A 17,337-nucleotide genomic window follows, 5' to 3' on the forward strand; every position below is an offset into this window, starting at 1 on the left:
ACTGTTTTTCTAATAAAAAAAAAAAAAAAAAAAAATCTGTTCTTATCAGTTTAATATCTGATACGTCCCCCATCGGGGGACCACATATTAAACGGATTTTTGGAACAGGGAGCTGGATCAGGAGCTTGCTCCGTCCTCTCCACGCATCGGCCCGGTATTGCAGCGCCTCCGGGAGCGGTGCACCACCTTCTCTCAGCGGTGAAAAGACAGACGTAGCAAGCAAGCAAGCAAGCGAGGTGGACTGGAGCTCCTTCTTCTCGGGTCTCGTCTCTCGTCCATCTGTGTGTCTCTCTCTCCCCCTCCCCCTCCCCGTCTCCGTTCCCGTGCTCCCTCTGTGCACTTTCCCGCGTCTCGACTCTCTGGGCAAGCAGGCCGGCCCCCTTTTCGGCTCCCGTGCGTTTTCCCTCCAAAAAACTTAGGTTTTTCAGCCTTTTCCCAGGGAGGCAGGCGTGGCTTTTGTGTGTGTGTGTGTGTGTGTGTGTGTGTGTGTGTCCCCGTCCTCGCAGGCGGGCCCCTTTCGACAGCCGGGCGGTTTCCCTCCAAAAAACTTAGTATATACACCTTTTCTTCCTTTTTTTCCGGCAGGCGGGCAGGCGCGCGCGTCTGTGTGTGTGTGTGTGTGTGTGTCCCCGTCCCTCCCGAGAGAGCGCTGCCCCTTGCCTCTGCCCGCAGGTGCCGACGGTCCGCTTTCGCTTGCAGCTCGCTCGGCACAGCTGCTGCTGGTGGGAGGGGCCTAAGCTAAGGAGGCCGGCCGGCTGGCGCCCCCCTGCGGCTGCGGTCGTTGTCGGGCCGTTGACAGGAGATCCAAGAGCAGGGCCCCCGCCCGGGACTGGCGGGCAGGCAGGCGAGCAAGCAGGCAGGCAAGAGAGGGGGAGAGCGGAGTCCGGGCGGCCGGCAGCCGCGTGCGGACCGGGCTCCCGAGGCGTCGGCCTGCGCCGCTGCGCGCCAGCCGGACGCCCGCGCGCCCGCCCAAGGCCGGCGTCGGGCATCGCTTCTCGGCCTTTTGGCTGCGATCCCAGTACGTGGCCTGACCGCGGCTGGAGGAACAGTCAAGAGGAAGGAAGGTGAAGGTTTTTTTTCTGAGCCTGCCTATAGGCTAGGCAGGAGCTCTTTTTTTTCTTGTGGCGGAGACGGATCCGGCCATAATCGGAAGGATGGAGAGAGGACCGAGCGGCAGGGAGGCGAAGATGCGGAATACCATTCGATTTGTCTTGAAGGAGGATTGCGGAAACCAGGAGTTCATCTACCGGGATGTTTTTGAAGAATTGGTCCTTGAAACGGCTTTGGGAGTGCGATGGGAGGACACCTTCTGCCTGCAGAATTACCCCGGGAAGAAGGTATTTGACCTTTCACTAATCTCTGATGTACGATGCAAGGAAGTATGGGCAATTATAAATGCGCATCGGAATGAGGAGCCGTTAAAAGACTTTTATGTGGAGCCATTGTTTGCAAGGGAAGTGCGGTGGCTGACTGTTCATATGTTTAGCCCCTATGTTGCGGAAGGAGACATTTTGAACTTTCTCAAACGCTTTGTGGATGTGCAAGGTGAAGGGGTTAAGCAAATAGATAAGAAAAAATACTGGACCGGGAACTGGAGATACCGAGTGAGGTTTAGGTTCAGCGAACAAGCAGTGGACGGTTTGGCGCATCCGCCGGCGAACTTTGCAATCGGTTCAGACCGGGGGTACCTGTTTTACCCGGGACAGCCCCTCACTTGTAGGCGATGTGGGCAGGAAGGACATGTGGCCCTCAACTGTGAGACTCAAATATGTAGACGGTGTGATGGGATTGGCCATATTTCGTCTATGTGCACGGAGGAAATCAAGTGTAACCTCTGTGGAAAGCGGGGCCATGTTTTTAAGGAGTGCCCCAGGAAGGCTGGCAGCTACTCAGCCGCCATTAGTAAGTCCTTGAGGGTTGAGAAGACCAAGCCTGCTGATCGTGAAGGTGAAAGAGGTGGGGCAGAAGATGGAGGCGGGGCAGAAGTGGCGGTTTCGGTTGTGAACACGCCAACAGAACAAGAAGCAGCAGAAGAAGGGGTTTCCGGAGTCAATGATGTGCAGGTGCAGAATGAAGAAATGGAGATAGGTCAATTAAGTGGTGAGATCAGTGCCGGAACGCCTGGGCTGGCTTTTTTAATACAAGCGGCCGAGGAGGTGGCGCACGTGGGCCCACAGGCTAGAAGGAAGAGTTGGGGAGAGCGGATGGAGGAGGAGGAGGAGGAGGAGGAGGAAGAGGGTGCAGCCATGGCTCGAAGAACTGTGAAGAGGAAATCTGTGGAGTCAGAAGAGCTCTCCGCAAAGAAAGCGGGCAGAGAACGGGAGGATTCAACACAAAGTGACAGGCCTGAGTCCGTGACCCGAGGAGACAACTTACCTTTAGCCGAGGGGGAAGAGGAAGGGGAGATTCGAGAAGAAGAGGCAGTGGAGCTCCGCGGTAGTGCTTCCTCAGAGTTTGTTGAGACACCATGTGTTCCTGAAACGGCAGACACACACGAAAGCGGTGGTTTAATACTCACCCAAGGTTTGGAGTCCGGAGTAGATCCACAGCAAGGAGAAGAGGAAGGCCTCTGGCTGGATTCGGAGTTGCCTCGGGACTTTGTGAAAATCTGCAAATGGGACGAGAAGAATAATAGGGTCAAGTGGCCTGCTGGGTTTGAGGAGCAGGAGATTCAAAAAAAAGAGATTAATTATGAGTGTGTACTTGTAGGGGGGGATATTCAGCGGTTTCGGGTGTTTGGGAAAACACATGCTGAAATAGGTTCTAAGAAAATCCTCTTTTCAGATATTGTGAAACGATGGAGAAACAATGGGGGTATGGCTAAGGAGGCTTTCGCAGCTGGGGTAGTTAGAACAGAGGGTAGAATAATGAAAGATTTGGATGCGTCTGCTAGTTTTCTCAGGCAATGTGAATGGGCGAATGGAAATGTGCGATTCCCGGTGCGAGCAGGTGGTCTTAAAAGCATTCTTAGAGCTTTTCCAGGTGTTAGTTTAGAAAGTGAAGGAAGATCGAAGAGAGTCATTAGGTTATACGTGCACGGGCCTAAGGAGAGTGAGGTGAGAGATGCATATATTGCAGCAATGAATATCATTAGAAGATGGGAAGAGAGAAACTGTTAATCTTTAAATGAAGGTTGTGACACTTAACACAAGAGGGCTTAGAGATAGAGTTAAGAGAACTGCTGTCTTTCAGTCCCTAAAAGACCTGAATTTTGAGGTGTGCTTTCTACAGGAGGTGCACTTGAAGAATGAGAAGGATGCAGTGCTTTTTTCACGGGAATGGGATAAGGGGGGATCCAAATGGAGTGTGGGTGGGGTTCACTCGTCGGGGGTGGGTATTCTGTTTGGTAACTGTGAAATGATTGTGGAGAATTGTAATATAGTAGTGCCGGGAAGAGCCCTGAGTGTGGATGTGTGTTATGGGAATAATAACTTTAGGTTTGTATGTGTGTATGCGCCCGCAATAAGTTCACTGAGAGCAGATTTTTATAAGGAGCTCTACCCGATATGTGCTACTAATAGGATGCTTGTCATTGGTGGTGATTTTAACGTTGATCTTAGTAAACAGGAAGATGTGGGAGCTAAGCAGTTACGTGTGCTCCTAACCCGTTTCAACCTAGTGGATTGTGTTTTACGAGTCACGGCAGGTGCTGTGGCGCCCACCTGGAGGAATGCAGCAGGAGTCGCGAGGCGTCTCGATTACATGTTTGCTTCAAGAGAGGTGAGGGTGGAGACAACGGCGGCGCGTCCGATGTGGTACTCTGACCACACGTTAGTGGAGGTTAAGCTGAGCCTGCCGCAGAGGATGTATGGTCGAGGTATTTGGAGAATGAATGTTGAGATCTTGAAGGAGGAAAAGTATGTTGAACACATGAGGTTAAAATTAAATGAGTGGTGGTGTGCGAAGAAGGAGCACATCTCTGCTATGGATTGGTGGGAGATAATGAAAAAGAAAATTAGAAGGGAGACTAGAGAATATAGTCTTAACCGAAGGAGAAGGGAGGCTAAGGAAGGGAGATTGTTGCAAGAAGAATTGAATAATCTCTACATGCAACTTAATGAGGGGAAGGTAGTGAATCCGGATGAGGTGGCGGCTTCTAGGGCTAGACTCCAGGCTTATTACAAACAGAGAGCTAAGAGTTTTTTGTTTAAGGCCCGAATAGATCTTTTGTTACAGCAACAGATATGTGCTTCTTTTCTATTCAGGCAAGTGAGACGACAGCAAAGGAAAAGACGAATGGACGGGGTTCGAATAGATCAAGGCAAGATTGTAGAGCACCCTGATGAGATGTTAGAAGCGGTCTACTCCTTTTACAAGAACCTCTTTTCAGCACGAGCCTTAGAAGGAGGTTTGGAATCCACTGCTCTTGGATGCATCTCCTCACGGGTGCCCGAGAGTAGCAGGCGTCTCTTAGAGAAGCCTATTACTATAGATGAACTTAGGGGAGCCTTGGCAGGGATGAAGAATGGGAAGGCGCCTGGATTAGATGGACTTCCTGCAGAATTCTATAAAACCTTTTGGGATTTAATAGGGCCCATAATGTTAGTAACAGCGCACGAGGTTTTCAACAGGAAAATGTTAGGAGACTCGATGCGAGAAGGGGTGCTGACCTTGTTGTTTAAAAAAGGGCAGGCAACTGATCTAGGCAATTGGAGGCCACTCACGATGTTATGTACAGATTACAAGTTAATTGCTAAAGTTTTGGTTAATCGTATGAAGGAAGTGATGGGGACAGTAGTAGGGAGCGATCAGACTTGTGGCGTACGGGGAAGGAGAATTGACTGGTCTCTCCAATTAGTCAGAGACGCAATAGCGTGGTCTGAACACCGGAATATTCCGTTGGTACTAGCTAATTTAGATTTAGAGAAAGCTTTCGACAAAGTGTCGCACAACTTTTTGTGGTGTGTGCTGGAAAAGATGGGTTTTGGGCCAATTTTTATTGGATGGTTGAAGACCTTGTATACGCAGGTGGGTAGTAGAGTAGTGGTTAATGGTTTTGTTGGCAAACTGGTGAAGCAGCTTTCTGGGGTAAGACAAGGTTGCCCACTGTCCCCTTTGTTATTTGTCATTTACATGGAACCATTTGCAAGGATGGTAAACGGGGACCCGGGCATAGAGGGATTAATACTGCCTGGGAGTGGTGGAGAGCAAGTTAAAATGACACTGTACGCAGATGATGTTACCTTGGTGCTGACCGCCGATCACAGTTTGCAGAGGTCCTTGGCCATCTTCGAGGAATTTGCCAGGGTATCAGGGGCCAGACTAAACAGAAATAAAAGTAAAGTTAAGTTTTTTGGATTATGGAGAGACAGAGAGGAAGGCATACATGGCCTGGATTTTTGTAGGGGCCCTTTAAAGGTTTTGGGGATTTCTTTCCAAAAGCAGGGAACGGTGCATTATAACTGGCTTCAGGCTTTGGAGGCAATAAGGGTCCGATTGTTAAGATGGGGTGACAAACGCTTAACATTCGTAGAAAAGGTAACAGTTTTAAAGACGGACATTTTACCAGCCTTGATATACTTGGCGAATATTTACCCAATGCCAGCGAGATATAATAGGTATCTAACTAGAGAAACTTTTAGGTTTCTTTGGAACGGAAGATACGAGTATATCAAGCGACAGGATATGTATAGGTCAATTGATATGGGAGGTAGAGGAGTACCGAATATACCAATTAAGTTAAATTGTATATATGTGTCGGGGTTATGTGTTGCTTTAAGCCAATCTGTAGTGCATAATTACCAGTTTTTTGTAAAGTTTTGGCTTGCCAACAGTTTCCGACATCTCACCTGTTGGAGGAACGATGTCCCGCACGGAGAGGACTTACCGTGGCATTATAGGCATGCGGTGTCCTGGGTCCGGAAACATCGGGTGGCAGAGGATGTGCTGACTCTGAGGAATCACAGGGCACTGTACAGCGCTGTAATGGGGCAAGAAGAGGACAGAATTGTCGGGAACGTGGCTGCTGAGACCTGGAGGAGGGTTCAGCCCAAAGGTTTGCGGCCAGACATGATGGACTTGAATTGGCAGCTGGTTTGGAAGAGACTTCCCGTGCGAGACGTCTTGCACAGGCACAAGTTGTCTAGACAAACTGAGTGTCCTCGGGCAGACTGCCGAGCTAGAGAGACAATGGAACATGTTTTTTGGTTCTGTGTTTTTGCTCAGCAAGTGTGGGGTAAATGCACACCTTTATTGGAATCGATAGAAGCTGGGTTTAAGGTAAATTTGGCCACGGTAATGTTTGGGGTAAGAGGACGTGGAAGAACGAGGGGTGTGGCTTTCATATTATGGTTTGTTATGAGTTGTGTTAAATTGTATTTGTGGGCCGCTAGGAACACTTTGGTCAAAAAAGGGGTGTTATGGAGTGTGGGTGGGGTTTACAACAAAATTGTGGGGGACATTAAATGCATGGTGGCTGTAGATAAAGAAAAGCTAAGTTATCACGCTGTAAAAGAAAAATGGAAGTCTTTAGCAGATATTTAAAAAGATTGGTTGATTGATACCCAGTAGTGATTTGTTTTTGTTAAGATTTTTGTCTGCTTTGTTATTTTTGCTTTTTGGATGTGTTCATCGGAATTGATGGTATAATTGTGATGTAGTATTCCTTTGTTATCTTTGATAATAAAAAAAAAAAAAATCTGTTCTTATCAGTTTAATATCTGATACGTCCCCCATCGGGGGACCACATATTAAACGGATTTTTGGAACAGGGAGCTGGATCAGGAGCTTGCTCCGTCCTCTCCACGCATCGGCCCGGTATTGCAGCGCCTCCGGGAGCGGTGCACCACCTTCTCTCAGCGGTGAAAAGACAGACGTAGCAAGCAAGCAAGCAAGCGAGGTGGACTGGAGCTCCTTCTTCTCGGGTCTCGTCTCTCGTCCATCTGTGTGTCTCTCTCTCCCCCTCCCCCTCCCCGTCTCCGTTCCCGTGCTCCCTCTGTGCACTTTCCCGCGTCTCGACTCTCTGGGCAAGCAGGCCGGCCCCCTTTTCGGCTCCCGTGCGTTTTCCCTCCAAAAAACTTAGTTTTTTCAGCCTTTTCCCAGGGAGGCAGGCGTGGCTTTTGTGTGTGTGTGTGTGTGTGTGTGTGTGTGTGTGTGTGTGTGTGTGTGTGTGTGTGTCCCCGTCCTCGCAGGCGGGCCCCTTTCGACAGCCGGGCGGTTTCCCTCCAAAAAACTTAGTATATACACCTTTTCTTCCTTTTTTTCCGGCAGGCGGGCAGGCGCGCGCGCCTGCGTGTGTGTGTGTGTCCCCGTCCCTCCCGAGAGAGCGCTGCCCCTTGCCTCTGCCCGCAGGTGCCGACGGTCCGCTTTCGCTTGCAGCTCGCTCGGCACAGCTGCTGCTGGTGGGAGGGGCCTAAGCTAAGGAGGCCGGCCGGCTGGCGCCCCCCTGCGGCTGCGGTCGTTGTCGGGCCGTTGACAGGAGATCCAAGAGCAGGGCCCCCGCCCGGGACTGGCGGGCAGGCAGGCGAGCAAGCAGGCAGGCAAGAGAGGGGGAGAGCGGAGTCCGGGCGGCCGGCAGCCGCGTGCGGACCGGGCTCCCGAGGCGTCGGCCTGCGCCGCTGCGCGCCAGCCGGACGCCCGCCCGCCCGCCCAAGGCCGGCGTCGGGCATCGCTTCTCGGCCTTTTGGCTAAGATCAAGGTTCAAGTGGCTTGACCGCAGTTCCGAGGTCTTAGTCAGAGGGTCGGGAAGGCGGCGGAGGAGGCGACGGTGGAGGCAGCTGTTGGAGGCAGAGTCAACCGGAGGGGAGAGGACGGAGTGATGGAGGCGATTGGCGGAGTTGCGGCTTCGGCAGGCGGAGAGTGGCTGGGCAGAGAGGGACGGATGCGGAATTCCGTTCGTTTCGTATGGAAGGAGAGACCGGGAACCGAAAGGATGAAGAGAGAGGAGTTTTCGGACATTGTGCTGATCCAAGCTTTGGGCGTGGAGGTTCCGGATGTTTTTTGCTATCAAGATTTTCCTGGGAAAGGTATTTTTGATGTTTCTTTTATTTCTGAGAAAGTTTGTATGGAGAAATGGAATGTTCTTCAAGCTCAGAAGGAGAACTTGCCCTTTGTTAATTTTGTTATAGAGCCATTGTTTGTCAGAGAACTAAGGCCTTTGACTGTGCATATGCATAATCCATATGTGCCAGAGTCTGAGCTGGTATGTTTTTTGAGAAGATTTGTGGACATTCAAGGGAATGGTGTAAAGGTTATGGACTCTAGGAACTTCTGGACGGGGAAAAGAAGGTACATGGTGCGCTTAAGGACTATTGCGTCTGAGAAAGGTGGGTATGTTCACCCACCAGCTTTCTTTATGATCGGTTCGAATGGAGGTCACCTGAATTACCCTGGGCAGCCTTTTGTATGTCGGAACTGTGCAGCGGAGGGTCACGTGGCAGCTGAATGCACTGTTATATGTTGCAGAAGGTGTGGGGAAAGAGGGCACAAGGCAGAGAAGTGTACCAAGCCCTTATCTTGTAATTTGTGTGGTGAAGCCAGCCATGTGTATAAGAACTGTTTCCAAAGGTCAAGGAGCTATGCAGGTGCAGCCCGGGCTCGGTCGACTGCTGGAGAGTCTTTTGCAAGGAGGACGGGAGCGGCTCCAGGAGAACAGAGGTCTGCGGAGAAGGAGTCTATGGTGGAGGCTGGAGGTGTGGCGGAGAAGGATGGAGTTTCGGTGGCCCCTAAGCAGGGAGAGGGTCCGGAGGAGGTCGCCGAGATGGTGGAGGAGTTGGTCGAGGAATCAGGAAGGGTGTCGTGGGCGGAGAGTGTGCCTGACATTGAAATGGATGGTGATGAGGGGCCTTCGGGGAGCCGGGGGATGTCTGTTTCAGGAATTCCTAGTCGGAAGAGGGTGGCGGATCGGGATCCTGAGGAGGTGAAGGGTGACGACGACTCAAGCGGGACAGGCCAAGTGGCGGAGAGGGGAGTCTCTCGCAGGAAGAAAGTGGCGGCTGGTGATCCTGAGGAGGTGGAGGACGACGATCCAAGTGGACCTGGTCAAGTGTCGGAGGGGGGCGAGGGTATTGATTGGTCAGTGGTTCAGAAGGGGAAAGGGAAAGGGAAGGGTGTTGTTAGGCAAGAGGTGGAAGTGGGTGGGCAGGCAATGGAGAGTGCAAACCCCTTCGCTGTTCTAACTGTTGATATTGATTCTGAGAAGGTGGAGGGTGATGTATTAAAGGGGGAGGTGCGGATGGGGGGGGGAGAGATGGATTTTTGGGATGGAGACATTGAGTGGAAGCAGTGGAGGGAGGAGAGGAAGAGACGTATTCATTTTGAATGGCCTTTGGGGAAAAATAGAAAAGCGGTGGATAGGAATATGTTTGAAGATCTTTTGTTGCCTTTGGATAGGAAACGGGTGATGGCTGTGTCACGGTATATGGAAAAGAAGTTTCCACAGCTTCTTTTTGAATACTCGGTTCCGGGAAAAAGAATGGTTAGAGGGCTACGTGTGTCGGGAAAAGGTAAAGCGATGTGTAATGATGCTGCTGTTTCATTTATTAAAATGTTGTGTAAAGGGAATAGTGAGAGTAGTGTTTCAGATGATGAATGTGTTTAATTGTGATGGGATACAGATTGTATTTAATGGAGGTAAGGAAATGAATGTATTGTAAGTTTGGGGATGAGGGTTTGATTGATTTGCATAAGGGGCGGGAGTAGGGAGATTAGTGGGGTTTGAGATTGTGTAATAGATTTAAGTAGATTTGTGTTTTGTAGAGATTTTGCTGTGTAATGATTTGTTGAAAATTGAATGGGAAGTGTTGTTAGTATTCAGAAGTTTTTGTTAGTCGAAAAAAGGGGAAAGAATGGGATTTGTATTAGTATAACAAGAAATTGTTTTGTTTTTTATATGAATTTTGGATTGTTTGATTTTTTGTATGTGTTTGACTTGTTTGAAACGTGGGTTTATGTAATGGGTGGTTTGGGAGGGGACTAGTTTGTGACGGGTGGTGCTGGGAGTTAATTCAAGGATTGTGGAAATGTATGAATTGTAAATTTGGGAAGGGGGTTTTGGTTTAATTTGCATAATGGGTGGGATTATGGTAGTAATTGGGGTTCTGAGCTATGATATGGGGATGTACAGATTTTGTTGTGTATTGATTTTGCTGTGTAATTAATTGTTGAGAATTGAGTGGGAAGGGTTGTTAGTATTTAGAAGTTTTTGTTAGTCAACTATTGAATGGAATTTTGTGTTTAACAGGATTATGGGTTGAGATGACTTTGGTTGTTATTGTGATTATTGTGTATTTGGGGATTGTGTTTTGTTCTTTGGAGTTTTTGGAATTTCTTTTGTAATTTTGCAATAAAAAAAAAAAAAAAAAAAAAATCTGTTCTTATCAGTTTAATATCTGATACGTCCCCCATCGGGGGACCACATATTAAACGGATTTTTGGAACAGGGAGCTGGATCAGGAGCTTGCTCCGTCCTCTCCACGCATCGGCCCGGTATTGCAGCGCCTCCGGGAGCGGTGCACCACCTTCTCTCAGCGGTGAAAAGACAGACGTAGCAAGCAAGCAAGCAAGCAAGCAAGCAAGCGAGGTGGACTGGAGCTCCTTCTTCTCGGGTCTCGTCTCTCGTCCATCTGTGTGTCTCTCTCTCCCCCTCCCCCTCCCCGTCTCCGTTCCCGTGCTCCCTCTGTGCACTTTCCCGCGTCTCGACTCTCTGGGCAAGCAGGCCGGCCCCCTTTTCGGCTCCCGTGCGTTTTCCCTCCAAAAAACTTAGTTTTTTCAGCCTTTTCCCAGGGAGGCAGGCGTGGCTTTTGTGTGTGTGTGTGTGTGTGTGTGTGTGTGTGTGTCCCCGTCCTCGCAGGCGGGCCCCTTTCGACAGCCGGGCGGTTTCCCTCCAAAAAACTTAGTATATACACCTTTTCTTCCTTTTTTTCCGGCAGGCGGGCAGGCGCGCGCGTCTGTGTGTGTGTGTGTGTGTGTGTCCCCGTCCCTCCCGAGAGAGCGCTGCCCCTTGCCTCTGCCCGCAGGTGCCGACGGTCCGCTTTCGCTTGCAGCTCGCTCGGCACAGCTGCTGCTGGTGGGAGGGGCCTAAGCTAAGGAGGCCGGCCGGCTGGCGCCCCCCTGCGGCTGCGGTCGTTGTCGGGCCGTTGACAGGAGATCCAAGAGCAGGGCCCCCGCCCGGGACTGGCGGGCAGGCAGGCGAGCAAGCAGGCAGGCAAGAGAGGGGGAGAGCGGAGTCCGGGCGGCCGGCAGCCGCGTGCGGACCGGGCTCCCGAGGCGTCGGCCTGCGCCGCTGCGCGCCAGCCGGACGCCCGCGCGCCCGCCCAAGGCCGGCGTCGGGCATCGCTTCTCGGCCTTTTGGCTGCGATCCCGGTACGTGGCCTGACCGCGGCTGGGGGATACACCAGGAGACCGAGGGAGAAGACAACCAGAGGATTGCGACTGGAGGATTGCGCCTGGAGGACTGTTTACTGGATTTTTGGATTGCGAAGCGGATTGGGCCCGGATTTGGATTTGGATTGCGGATTATTTGGCTGCCAGAGGACGTCTCCCGGTGAGTAGGCTGCTTCGGCAGCCGAAACACCTTTTTCACTATGGCGGCGGATCCTGGAGGAGAGTGGAGGAAAGGGGGTCCCCCTAGTTTAAGACAGACAATACGGTTCCACTGGAAGCCGGGAACGGAAATGCAGGGAAGGGATCAGTTTGAGGAAATGGTGTTGTTTCAAACTTTGAAACTTAGTGCATTCGAGATCTTATGTCTACAAGGGAATAGAACACATGGATATTTTGATTTGTCCCTGAAGGATACTAACCTGCATAGGAAAGTTACGGAAAGGTGTCGTGCCGCAGAGAACGCAGAGGGCTTGAGGGATTATACATGTACGGGACTGGTTAATGATGATGAACGGTGGATAATTTTACATATGCATGATCCTTTTATGTCTGATGTGGACGTTACAACTTTCCTAAGTAGATATGTAGAGGTGTGTGAAGAACCGCGGAGAATAATGGATCGACGCAATGTCTGGGCTGGGAACAGGCAGTACCGGGTTAAACTGCAAGCGGATGGTAGAAGCCCGGATGGCTTTAAGCACCCCCCAGCAACCTTTGCAATTGGATCAAGTCGAGGTTATCTTTATTATCGAGACCAACCCCCTTTTTGCCGCAAATGTCGTGGGTTTGGGCATCGGGACGCGGATTGTGAGGTAACGGAATGCTCGAAATGCCATAGCCGTGATCATTCTACCCGGAACTGTAATATCAAAGAGTGTTCTCTATGTGGGGCAGAGGGACATCTGTATCGTCAATGTAACCGCAGGAATATGGACTACAGCAGAGCACTCCGGGGGGAAATCAGGCTGTTTGGGGAGGACAGCGAAGAGGAGACAGCGACCCCTGCGGAAGAAGGGAAGGGTAGAAAGAGGAAGGATGAAGAGGAGCCGCAAGCGGAGGAGGAAGGCCGGGAGGATAACGGGCAGGAGGGTGAGATTACGGGAGCAGGTGAGGAGAGTGGGAATAGATGGGCTGAGCGTGTTGGAGAGGGACTGGATGCTGCCGGAGAAGGGCCGTCTACAAGACCAGAGGCGATGGAGGTGCAAGACAGAGAGGGGTTTACGGTGGTTAAAAGGAAGAAAAAACATAAACGGCCTCTGACAGGTGAGGGGAAAAGGACCTCCAGTGAAGGGAAGAAGAAAAAGAAGGAGGGGAGAAAACAACAGGGCGAGGTATCAGAAGAGGAGATTACGGAGTTGATGGTGAACACTGGTTCGGATACAAGTGATCAGGAAGAAGTGGAGGATTCTGCAAGTACGCTGCCTCCCGGACAGGGAGAGAGACTAACAGACCTGCATGGCCAGATATCGGTGTTACCCGTATCAGAGGAGGGAAGTCCTTATGCAAATTGCCTAGTGCAGACGCCAATCCAAGAGGAGGAAAGGGCACAGAGCCCAACAGAAATGGAGGAAGGTCGGAGTCTTTATGGTGATGGAAGTGCGGACAGCCTTATTGGGGCACTGAGTTCCTCAGACTCCAATTCGGAAGAGGAGATGGGTGTCAACCCCCCGGACCCACCATGAACCTCTTGGTCGTCACTATTAACGTGAGAGGGCTACGAAATCCGGAGAAAAGGGCTGCGGTGTTTGAAGACTTGGCACGTAGACGGTTTGACATATGCTTCCTTCAGGAGGTTCATTTGAAAGATCCCGCTGATGTGGGAATCTTCAAAAAAGAGTGGACTCATGGACACTCGTGGTGGAGTGTGGGAGGAGTCAACTCTTCGGGGGTGGGCATTTTGTGTCATGGGTTTGATTTCGTTTGTCAGGAGGTAAATTCTGTGGTTCCGGGACGGTTGTTAATGATAGACGGAATACGGAAGGGATTGAAATTAAGAATCATTGGTGTTTATGCTCCAGCGGATAGGCGGATGCAGGGGGTTTTCTTAAGGGATCTGGAGCCCTTACTATACACAAATAGGGAGTTAATCATTGGGGGTGATTTTAATATTGATCTGGGTGACACTTTGGGTGAGGGGGTGCATACACTCAAGAATTTGATTGCCAACTTTAAGTTGTTGGATGGGTTTCTCCAGTTTCAGCACTACACTTGGAGTAATGGGAGAGGAAGTTGTCGGAGATTGGATTACATCTTGGTTTCAATTAGAGCGAAAGTTGTTGCCCGGGAAGTTGTCCCGATGTGGTTTTCGGATCACTTACTGCTTTCCGTGGCCTTTGGTGAGGGAGACCCCTGTTTTGCAGTGAATTATTGGAAATTGAATTGTGTGATCTTAGGGGAGAAGAAATATCAGAGGCGAATTGAAAGCGTCTTAAGGGATTATAAAGAGAGGAGGAGATGGTTCACGTCGGCGGTTTGTTGGTGGGAATCGTGCAAGCGAACGATTGCGGTGGTTTCTAGGAACTACTGCAGGGTCAAGCGTCGGTTGGAACATAAGGATTGTGTGAGACTGCAGGAAGAACTGGAAACCTTGTATATAGTGTCCAATCAAGGGGGCCCTTTCAACTGGGACAGGGCAGCTCAGATTAAAGCAATCCTTAAGGAGAAATGGTTAAGATGGGGGAGGAACTATCTCTTTAAACTTAAGGGAGCCTTCTTGGAGAGTGATGAGCGGTGTACGCCTCAGTTTTTTAAGGCCGTGAGGAACCGACAGGAAAGAAGCTCCTTTACAAGCATCAGAATGGAAGATGGGAGCATGGCCATCGACCCTCCAAGGATGGTGAGAAGGGCTTCGGATTTTTTTTCATCTCTTTTTTCAGAAAAAGCGGCGGATCTCGACATCCAGGACAGAATGTTGTCTAGAGTACAAAAAGCATCTGTGAGCAGTACAGAATTGGAGGGAACAGTGACGGCGGCGGAAATTAGATCTGCAATGCTCGGGTTAAGGAAGGGAGCAGCACCGGGCATTGACGGCCTGCCGGCTGAATTTTACCGAACATTTTGGAGGCAATTGGAGCCAGTCCTGTTACAGGTTTTTGCTGAGGTATTGGATCAAGGTGAGCTCGGACCTAGTATGAAGATTGGTGTCACAACCTTAATTTTTAAGAAGGGTGATAAGGCCGATTTGAGTAATTGGAGGCCTATCCAGCTCTTGTGTGTAGATTATAAGATCTTGGCCAGAGTGCTGGGTAGGCGACTAAGGGAAGTGATGCCACTTCTAGTAAAGGATGACCAGACATGTGGGGTGGCAGGCCGAAATATTGGTTGGAATCTGCAGTTGACCAGGGACATTATATCCTGGGTCGAAGAACGGAACCTACCACTTATGTTGGTGAGTTTAGATCAGTGCAAAGCTTTCGACCGGGTGAATCATAATGTCTTATGGCGAGTCCTGGAAGCAAAGGGTCTGAGTAGAACATTTGTGGGATGGATTCATACCTTGTACAGAAGGGTGGAGACAAGAGTGTGTGTGAATGGGTGGATGGGAGAGGGGATTCCTGTGCAGTGCGGAGTGCGGCAGGGGTGTCCTTTGTCCCCACTCCTGTATGTTGTATATCTAGAGCTCCTGCTGGACCAAGTGAGAGAAGACACGACGGTGAGGGGGATAACAGTTCCTGGAAGTGGCGGGAAAGTGGCTAAAGTGGCAGCTTATGCCGACGACGTCACTTTGTTCCTTGATTCGGAAGAAGGGTTGGAAAGAGCTCTGAGTATTATCGGCGAATTCTCAGCAGGGACCGGAGCCCAATTGAACAAAGCAAAGAGTACTATCAAATTTTTTGGGGTATGGAAGTACAGACCGGAACGGACGGGGGGTCTTACTGTGGTGTCTGGGCCAGTGAAGACTTTGGGAATCCTTTTTCACAACGCAGATTCTGCTAAGCTGAACTGGGAGGAAAGATTGCGGGAGGTGAATCGCAAGATTGGTTTGTGGCAACATCGAGCGCTTACCTACACAGGTAAGGTCCTGGTCCTGAAAGTGGACATCTTGCCGTTGCTCTTGTATCTGGCGGTAGTATTTCCATTGCCAATGAGGAAAAGGAAGGAAGTAACAAGAATGATCTTTCGATTCATGTGGGGGAAAGGATACGAAAGAATAAAAAGAGCGGATATGTGTAGACCAGTCGCCGAAGGGGGCAGAGGAGTTCCAAATTTCGTGGTGAAGTTGGACTGTGTGTTTGTGTCAAACTTGTGTGTACTCTTGGCTAATGATCCACCGCACCTCTGCTGCTATTTCGTTCAATTGTGGTTTCTGTCAACAATGCGACATTTGGCGAGATGGAGGAATACTACTCCAAAGGCAGAATCCTTACCTCTGCACTATCGACATGCGGCTCAATGGCTGAAGGCTCACCCGGAGGCCCGTCAAGGTACGATGTCCCTGAACCACAGGTCATTGTATGACATGGTGACGAAGAAGGAGACCGCAGCAATTTTGGGGGTGTCCAATGAAGTATGGCTGCAGACACAACCCGGGGGGTTGGACAATAAGCTAAAAGATCTTAACTGGCTGTGTGTGTGGGAGAGGCTCTCGGTTAGATCAGTCATGTACGCTAGAGGGCTGGCGAAGAAGAGTCAATGCCCGAGAACGGGATGCCCTCAGGAAGAAACAGTCCGGCACGTATTTTGGGAGTGTGGGTTTGTTCAGGCAGTGTGGGAACAATGTGGGAGTGCAATGGCACGGGTTGGCCTGGGGGTTGTGCTGTCTTATAAGTTGCTTATGAGGGGCATACCAAAGGTGGGGAAGTGGGATGATAAGTTCCTTGCCTGGCTAATAGTAAGTCTGGTGAAACTGTATGTGTGGGAGGCTCGTGTTGATCTGATTAAACACGGAGTGGAGGTCTCAGCTTTTAGTGTGGTTGCCAAGGTGAAAGCAGACATAGGGAGACGGGTCAGGTGGGATGTGATTAGGTGGGGCTTTGCGGCAGCTAAAGAGAGGTGGAAGGATTTAGTTTTGTGGTGTTAGTGGTGTAGATTGGATGGTGGAGTGAGTGTGTGATTTTTGGGGTTCGTTTTTATAATAAAAAAAAAAAAAAAAAAAAAAAAAAATCTGTTCTTATCAGTTTAATATCTGATACGTCCCCCATCGGGGGACCACATATTAAACGGATTTTTGGAACAGGGAGCTGGATCAGGAGCTTGCTCCGTCCTCTCCACGCATCGGCCCGGTATTGCAGCGCCTCCGGGAGCGGTGCACCACCTTCTCTCAGCGGTGAAAAGACAGACGTAGCAAGCAAGCAAGCAAGCAAGCAAGCAAGCGAGGTGGACTGGAGCTCCTTCTTCTCGGGTCTCGTCTCTCGTCCATCTGTGTGTCTCTCTCTCCCCCTCCCCCTCCCCGTCTCCGTTCCCGTGCTCCCTCTGTGCACTTTCCCGCGTCTCGACTCTCTGGGCAAGCAGGCCGGCCCCCTTTTCGGCTCCCGTGCGTTTTCCCTCCAAAAAACTTAGTTTTTTCAGCCTTTTCCCAGGGAGGCAGGCGTGGCTTTTGTGTGTGTGTGTGTGTGTGTGTGTGTGTGTGTGTGTGTGTGTGTGTCCCCGTCCTCGCAGGCGGGCCCCTTTCGACAGCCGGGCGGTTTCCCTCCAAAAAACTTAGTATATACACCTTTTCTTCCTTTTTTTCCGGCAGGCGGGCAGGCGCGCGCGTCTGTGTGTGTGTGTGTGTGTGTGTCCCCGTCCCTCCCGAGAGAGCGCTGCCCCTTGCCTCTGCCCGCAGGTGCCGACGGTCCGCTTTCGCTTGCAGCTCGCTCGGCACAGCTGCTGCTGGTGGGAGGGGCCTAAGCTAAGGAGGCCGGCCGGCTGGCGCCCCCCTGCGGCTGCGGTCGTTGTCGGGCCGTTGACAGGAGATCCAAGAGCAGGGCCCCCGCCCGGGACTGGCGGGCAGGCAGGCGAGCAAGCAGGCAGGCAAGAGAGGGGGAGAGCGGAGTCCGGGCGGCCGGCAGCCGCGTGCGGACCGGGCTCCCGAGG

General features: G+C 51.0%; 4 non-coding genes across 4 annotated transcripts; all 4 read left to right on the forward strand.

The window, feature by feature from the left end:
• On the forward strand, nucleotides 1-188 carry LOC138235116 (U2 spliceosomal RNA). The gene has a single exon (XR_011188010.1). It is a non-coding gene; the product is annotated as a U2 spliceosomal RNA (small nuclear RNA).
• Nucleotides 189-6,600: 6,412 nt separating this feature from the next.
• LOC138235112 (U2 spliceosomal RNA) lies at nucleotides 6,601-6,790 on the forward strand. Its single transcript, XR_011188007.1, has one exon. It is a non-coding gene; the product is annotated as a U2 spliceosomal RNA (small nuclear RNA).
• A 3,472-nt stretch (nucleotides 6,791-10,262) lies between these two features.
• On the forward strand, nucleotides 10,263-10,459 carry LOC138235118 (U2 spliceosomal RNA). Its single transcript, XR_011188012.1, has one exon. It is a non-coding gene; the product is annotated as a U2 spliceosomal RNA (small nuclear RNA).
• Nucleotides 10,460-16,384: 5,925 nt separating this feature from the next.
• LOC138235113 (U2 spliceosomal RNA) lies at nucleotides 16,385-16,578 on the forward strand. Its single transcript, XR_011188008.1, has one exon. It is a non-coding gene; the product is annotated as a U2 spliceosomal RNA (small nuclear RNA).
• The last annotated feature ends 759 nt before the right edge of the window (nucleotides 16,579-17,337 follow it).

The sequence above is a fragment of the Lepisosteus oculatus genome, unplaced genomic scaffold (assembly GCF_040954835.1).
Source record: "Lepisosteus oculatus isolate fLepOcu1 unplaced genomic scaffold, fLepOcu1.hap2 HAP2_SCAFFOLD_760, whole genome shotgun sequence".
NCBI classification, from domain to species: Eukaryota; Metazoa; Chordata; class Actinopteri; order Semionotiformes; family Lepisosteidae; genus Lepisosteus; species Lepisosteus oculatus.